The following is an 8,298-nucleotide window of genomic DNA, read 5'->3' on the forward strand; positions in this document are numbered from 1 at the left end:
GGTGGGGAAAGCTCTGTGTGTGTGTGTGTGTGTGTGTGTGTCCATCTGTGTACTTTTTAAGGTTTTAATTAAACAAAAAAAAATAAGTTTTTCCACAAATCAGCTTCCTGGCCTGTCCCAGTTTGTGTCACATGTTTTATTTACAAATATTAATACTTTTCATCCTCCCTCTATTGAAATGTCCTGGTAACACAAACATTGTGGAGTTCAACGTGTTCTATAATTTACCAATTGCCTTTTAATGTAGAAAACTTTCAAATCATGTATTTTTCCACTGGGAATTCCACTGATCTTTAAGAATAGGAAAATTGATGTGGTTTATCTATACACTAGGATTGTATAGATACAATGGGATTGTATAGATACAATGGGATTTTATAGATACAATGGAATTGATGTGGTTTATCTATACAATGGAATACTACATGGCAATGAGAAAGAATGAAATCTGGCCATTTGTAGCAACATGGATGGAACTAGAGGGTGTTATGCTGAGCGAAATAAGTCATGCAGAGAAGGACAGATACCATACGTATAGGTGGCTTAGGAGAAACGTAACGGAGGACCATGGGGGAAGGGAAGGGGAAAAATAGTTGGGGAGAGGGAGGGAGGCAAACCATGGGAGACTCTTGAATGCTGAGAACAAACTGAGGACTGATGGGTATGGGAGAGGGGAAGGGGGGTGATGGGCATGGAGGAGGGCACTTGTGGGGATAAGCACTGGGTGTTATATGGAAACCAACTTGACAATAAACTATTTAAGAAAAAAAGAATAGGAAAATTGAATAGTTTGCTTCAAAAACAATGGAAATATGTAAAATAATATGGGGTATCCTGAACTGTTTGAAGTAGCGGAGGCTGTGTCATAAACGATATTTCCTCCGAGATGCCATGTAATAACCTGGTTAGAAAGGTGAGGACATAATATTCACAGTAAAGAATGCTTTGTAGTCATCAAACCACCAAACGAAACCTTTCCGGTAAGAAATGACGATCTAACAAGTGTATTTAAAAGGATATGTTTAGATGCTTGTGTAATATAGGGTTTCAGTATTGTGATGCCTAAGAGTCACAACTCTGTTTTCTTGGAAGATAGCTAGGTGATAATGACAAATTCTGCTGCTCTTGAAGCTCCCTTTAAGATCTCATTCCAGATTACCTCCTGAGTTGAAGCTCTGATAAGAGGAGAATATTTGGCCACAAGTTGTGCCAGCAGCAGCTTTTGGGGGGTCAGAAGGCATGCTGTTGTCAAGCAGCACCATCACTCAGGGTGCTTTCTAGCCAGGAGTTACCCCCGCACTGAGCCGGCTGGGTTCAAGGTATTCTTGTGGGGGGACCGGCCAGGTTCACTTAGCATGGCTGCAGCCCGAAGCTCAGACAGAGGGAGAGCCTTGAGCCCAGCAGGTTCACAGGCAGAGAGAACAAACTGGGGCAGGTTTGTTCCCCGGCAGTGCTGTGCTGAATGCAGGTAGCAGCTGGTACCCTCAGAACAGAAGGGATGCAGGGAGGCAGCCACAGCGTTTGTCATTCACTGTAGAGGTCTGTGGAATTCTCACCAGCTGGAGCCTTGCTGAAGATGTTCACACCGAGCAAGAGAAATTGCTTGCTGTCTTGCTGGCCTGACTTCTGTTCCAGGCAACGTCAAGGGTTTTCTTGAGTATGGCAGTAATATATACATTCTACCCATAAGGCAGAGATGGTGGGGGGAGGGGCAGAGAGAGATGGGGACAGAGGATCTGAAGCAGGCTCTTTGCTGACAGCAGAGAACCCGTTGGGGGCTTGAACTCATGAACTGTGAGATCATGACCTGAGCCAAAGGCAGATGCTTAACCAACTGAGCCACTCAGGTGCCCCAAGACACTGCCCCTTCTGAACAGTATTGCTTGGGTATCAAACAGTATTGTTTGGATATCGAACACACACACACACACACACACACACATCTTCTTGTTTACATGTAGCCTCTTCTCATCTACTCCATTTCCTCAAATGGGACAGATGCTCACCTTTCTTTGTCCTCTCCCCCAGGAAGGTGGTGTCAGAGAATGACTCCCACGCTATGCTGCTCAACCCCTTGAGGGGCCCTCACACCCGCTGTTTGAGGTAATGACCATGCCTGGTTGGCTTTTTGAAAGCTATGCTTCCAACCTGGTACACTGCAGGAAAGAAAAAAGAGCCTGTGCTGAACTGGAAAACGTGCACACAGGAAATTTGAGTGATTATTGCTTCATTTCCTCTCCCTGCTCTCACTTGCCTCTGGATCAAAACTGCTTCCAACTTGAGTTTCCAAGACATTTCACCATGGACTTGTAATAGTAAATAAATAACCTAGTGTGCAATGGGCCTGAACTTTTTTTTTTTTTCCCAGTTTATTACATGTATTACTTACCTATTGTGGTGTAGCAAATCACCACAAACTTACTGGCTTAACACCATACACATATTATCCCAGTTATAAACTGTATTGATACACTAAATTAAAAAAAAAAAAAGAGATAGAGAGAGAAACTTGCCCTTTTCATAACTAGGAAACCTTTGGCATAAACACATAGAATTCTTAGCAGACTAGTAATCTTTCTTACTTACCCTAAAAGAAATACTTTAGCCTTTTGTTACCTTCGTTTTAGTTTTGAATTCAGCTTTAGGAAACTGTGTGAAATTTCAATGGAATAAGGCTTATAAATAAAACAGCAAAAATTTATGTTTACTTGTATTTTCAACTAATTGTACGACACTAACATCATTCATGGAAAGATGAAGTATCTGGAGTATATTTGGAAAGCCAAAAGTGAGCTATCTTAACAACAGTGGCTTTATCAAACGTACTTGACACCTATTACTGGTGAGAAGCTAGTAGAAAAGAAAGCTTATAATTGGAGATTGTCTAACAGTTTTTCTTTACCCGGTTAATTAGTGTACATTGCTGTCTGGTCTCCATTAGGGAAGGATTTGATGAATAAAATGACTTGAAAAGCTGGGATTTCTTTTTAATTTTTAAATTTGACATCCCAGTAAAGTCTTGCTTTAAAGAATATTTTAGTGATTGGATTAGAAGGGAATTAATTTTATTTGATGTACTTCAAAATAATACCATCAGAATGGATTTAAAGCATCTATTTTATATTACTCTAGAGGCCATTTTAAATTCCTTTTTACATAAATATCTGTAATGATTATTGACTTTGGCAAATCATTTCGCATATATACAACCACATCAGCCTCTGTGCCTTTCCTGTTTGGTTCTTTGCTGCTCATGGCTGACAAGCCTCTTAAAAACATGGCCCCTTGCATGTAAAAGAAGGCAATTAAATGATTTTTGAGTTGGATATAGCTGACTGTGAATTGGATATTTCTGTGTATTTTTGAATTGGATATAGGTGTGGCTGAGACTTCCTTCTCTCTACACAGCCCCCAGATAATGGCATTCTATCATTTCCCTTGATAATTTATCTATTTTGCTTTTGGAATTCTTCTTATATGAGCAGCCAACTGTGCTGTGAAATTCCCGATCATCATTTTAGAACATTTCTACCTTCATTTGACCTTAACTAGAGCTCTCCATTTCTCTTGAAGCCTTTCTGAGGTGAGGCTGTATAATCTCACATGCGCACGCCTCACATTTGGGTAGGAGGTCATGATGTGCTTTCTCCACAGTCCCAACCAGACTGGTATTCCCTTCCTTCTTGTAACAACTCCTGGGTTCAGGCCATTTGTCTCCATCAGGTTCTCCTTCACGTTGCTACTGTCTTCTCTTAACCTTCTTGTTCCTCTCCTAAGGAACAAGGGTATCCCCAGTCACTGAGGATTTTATCACTTCCCCTGTGTTCTCCATTTGAACTTCTGTCCATTTTCTTGGGAAGCCATTGCTCACTGAATGATCCACTCTGTAACCTCAGTCTTAGTTCCTTGATCCGCTCATCTCCAATGAGCTTTTCTGATCGGTTCCAAAGAAACACTCTCAAGGTGTCAAGCTTCAGATTAGATTTTTTCATCAGCAGAAACTTCTGTTCTTCTCCAAGTTACAACTTCAAACATTCCAGTCTCTGCCAATACCTCTTTGTCCACAGAGCTCTTACCCCACTGACGCTCACAGAGACAATTATTCTCAACTCACTGAGTCTCCTTGCTGTCTCCTCATCTCCCTTCCTCCTTCCTCCTGCTTCCTCCAGCCCAGATTCCAGGGTCCTTTCCATTCAGTGTCCTTCAGCTGCTCTTTCCAATCTCTTTTTTATTGCACTTTCTGAACCAATGCATAGCTTCACATGACTTTGATAATCCATCTTTTCTATTTTTGTTTTCATGAGGAATTCAGAATCTGTTGTTTTGTTTTGTAGTGAATAGCATTTGGGTAAACAGAGGACATTGTAAGATCATAATGAGCAGATGCTTCATCAATTCTTGTTAATATTTCCAGGACTTCCAGAGCAAGCATAAGTTCCCACACTTTATACAAGCCCCATGTTATACCTTGGTGGTGGTTCTTGGGCCTGATACCCCTTCCGTCCCTGCTCCACCTCTTCCCTGTTGGTTGATGATTTTGCCAAGCCACTTCCCTAAGATTTAAGAAGATGGCGCAGAGAACTCTTCATCCTACGTCCCACCTGTTTCTTCAGAAACATAATATCTCTCCTGTTCTGGACCCCCAGCTCTCAGCCTTATGAAGACGTTGCTACTCCAGTTAGCCACCTCCCCATAGAGACATTTCCCTCTTTCTTTTTTCTCTGTACACAGTCATATCACAGTAGCGTCTACCTTCTAGAAATCTTACTTGACCCCCAGTTATTTCTCTACCTGTTGCCCCATCTCTGTCTTCCCATTTACTCCTGAGACCCTTACTAAGGTCACCAGTTACTTTGGACACTGTGTGTTTTTGCCCATTCAGTGTTTTTCTCTTTTCTTCTCTCTTCACCCCTTACCAACATTTACATGGCTGATCATCCCTTCCTTTTGGACACTCTCTCCTTTCTTTCTTCTGAGAACTTGGTTTTCCTTCTACTTCTCCGGTTCTTTTCTCTTAGCTGTCTTTTCTGGCTCAAATCTGATCAACTTCTAAATATTGAAGTTCCTCATAGCTTGGCACTCAGTTCTCTTTATCTTCTCTTTCTGTGGTTACATTCCCATGGCTCTAAAAACCATCTATATGCTAATAACTCCCAAATTTATATCTCTAACCCGATCTCCCCTCAGTGCTTCTTTCTCATTTATCCAAATTACTTACTTGACAACTCCACATGGATGTTTCTCAAACACCTCAAACTTAATATATACAAAACTAAACTCTTGCATTTTCCCATAGAAACCTATTTCTCCACAAATCTTCTCCATCTCAGTAAATGACACCTCATTCTATCTGATTGCTGAAATAAAAACCCTGATTGAGTTTTTATTCTGCCCCCTCACCACACCCACATCCAATCCATTCACAAAATGGTTGACTTACCATCAGTGTATGCCTTGTATTGCTCTTGTTACCATGATCATCTTATTGCCACCCACTAATATAGTGGCCAGAGTCATCATATTAAAACTTAAATTGGATCTCTTTACTTCCCAGCTAGAAACCCTGTATTACTACCTTTCCAGTCACGTAGTGTCTTCCGTCACTCCTCTTGGGCTGCGTGGACACGCTTGGACTGGCCTCTGCACTTGTTCTCCAGCCGCGGCCTGTGCTCACTGCAGTCGGGTCATCGGGTTGTCGGTTGGTGGAACGATCCAGCCTTGGGTAATAGTAATTAGCGGTTTCAGTTTCACCTTCCACAGTTTCAGTTACATGTGGTCAACCGTGGTCTAGAAGTCCATGGTCCTCCTCCTGCTGTAGCGTTAGAATCCCAACAGTAGCCTACTGCTCTGTCACAGCAACCGCGCCGTCACCCTTACGTCATCTTGTGGTACAGGTATTTGATCTTCTCACAGCACTGCAAGAAGACTGAGTATAGTAGTAAGATATTGTGAGATACACAGAGACCACGTTCCTGTGACTTTTATTACAGTTTATAGTTCTAATTGTTTTAGTTTTTTAATTTTTTTTTTTTTTTTTTGAGAGAGAGAGAGACAGACAGACAACGTGAGCAGGGAAGGGTCAGAGAGAGAGGGAGACACAGAATCAGAAACAGGCTCCAGGCTCTGAGCTGGCTGTCAGCATAGAGCCCGACGCGGGGCTTGAACCCACAAACTGTGAGATCATGACCTGAGCTGAAGCAGGACGCTTAACCGACTGAGCCACCCAGGCGCCCCTAGTTCTAATTGTTTTAATACTAGTTATGTTTGTTCATCTCTTACTGCATCTAGTTTATAAAGTAAGCTGATCATAGTTATGTGCATGTAGGAAGTAACATAGTCTATACATAGGGTTTGGTACAATGCGCATTTCAGGCATCTACTGGTGGATGTTCCCTTTGTATGTAGTGCTCTTTGTTTCTCTCTTTCCATAGCTGGTTGTGCTTACTCAAGTTTCTGTGTACAACTCATCTGTTGTTTACTTCCTTAGTCACTCTTTCTAGGTAGGGTGCCCTGATAGTCTTGCCTGTGGCAATATTTTCCTTCATGGCATTTCATATTTTATACTTATTAGTGTATCCGCTTCTGCATTATCTTCTATTAGACTACAAATTCCATCGTCACACAGCTGCTGCTGAACACATATATGAGGCATCGAATTCATCTAAATGAATGAATGACATCATCTGCCAATCTCTACAACAAATAAATATTCAAGGATTGTGGAAAATAAAAGTAATGACCCGTTTCTTCAAGTGGGTCACAAATATGTGTTACAACGACCACCCGTGGGCTTTCCTGCGAGCTTGCTGCATCCTCAACAAAGACAGAGTCATCTTCTGGGTAGTTGTAACAGAGGTGTCTTCACTTTATAAAAATGAGCCCTGCACTTATAACTTGTGTACCTTTCTGTATATGCTTGTACTTCAATAAAAAAATACTTACATACAAAAGAAAAAAAAAGGAAGAAAGGAAAACGCCAAGAATTACCTGCCCAATTTTCTGCAGTGAGGACTTATTTTCTATAATCAAGAGGACTGATAATCTTGTTTTTAAAGAAAAATGCTATCTGAATAACTGTGTATTTAGGGGGAAAATCACTGTTCATTCTCATTCTTCTTTTGTTCATGATATGTCTTTGTAGTTCTTATTTTACAAGTTTCTTATGCTTTAATGAACTTCCTGAAATTCCATTTAGCTTGTTATAGATGAGAAATTGGATATCGTTTTCAGCCATTGGTCTGACCAGTGATGTTTATACCTTGGAGAATTAGAACATAGTTTCACAATTTGTATTCTCATGTGCATATTCTCTATCACATTTTCAACTTGGACTACTTCACCTTGGAGACCTAAATCTTAATAGAGTCTCATCTGTATGTGTTCCCTTTATGAAGACGGGAACATTTACTAATGCTTATCACAAGCATCCGATCAGTAGATCATTAAGGGAAATAGTAAGAAGAGTCTTGAACTTCCATATATAGGAGAATTTGTTATCATGCTTGTTTTCGTATATCCTGTCAGTTTTAGTCCTAGAGATTTCCCAAGTGGGCAGGAGTGAGGTATAAGCAGAAACCAGTCAACCCAGGGCATTGCTGGTAACCATGTTCTACTTGCTCTCTGAGGTCTGAAGTCAGCTCCATCGTTACGTATCATTCCACCTGGCTGCTTGGCAGGGTATTCTTTCAATATGATATGCAGGAAAGTGATTCTAGTCTCCAGAAAACTTCTGAAACCCACTTCTTCTGCATCTTTGTAAGAACTTGAATATGGTCTTATGTTCTTGTATATCTACCAGACACTTGAAGCCTTCTATTTTATGACTTAATATATACTTCGATATTAATGAAATGCACTCCACAGTAACTGTCCTGGAGCAGAGTTTATGTTGCTCAGAAACTTTACCATGTGGAAGTAGAACCCCCCAGGGTGAGCCTGGAATTTTCCATCATCTGAGAGCAATCTTTTACCAATGATAAGGGCAGGGATATCTACTCTAGCTCCTTCTATCTCCTACTTATTCTCTACCTTTTCCTCAATCAGGGCAATTTGGGGGGGGGGGGGGCCCGGGGGACCAAATTTCTCCTTGGGAATGAGTCAGATTTTCCCTCCACTAGAGTTTATCTGAGGACATACTGTTTGTTGGGCTTACTTCCCTTTCCTTTCTCACTCCTTTGCTCCCTAGTAATGTCTCCCTTAGGACACTTTCTAATAAATCACTCCACTTAGGGTCTGCTTCTAGGGAATCCAGCCTAAGTCAGTCTTCTTTATATTAGAGGTTGAACTTAGAGGGGTAAT

This window comes from Hyaena hyaena, unplaced genomic scaffold, assembly GCF_003009895.1.
Source record: "Hyaena hyaena isolate Hyena2069 unplaced genomic scaffold, ASM300989v1 scaffold_617, whole genome shotgun sequence".
In the NCBI taxonomy this organism is placed as follows: domain Eukaryota; kingdom Metazoa; phylum Chordata; class Mammalia; order Carnivora; family Hyaenidae; genus Hyaena; species Hyaena hyaena.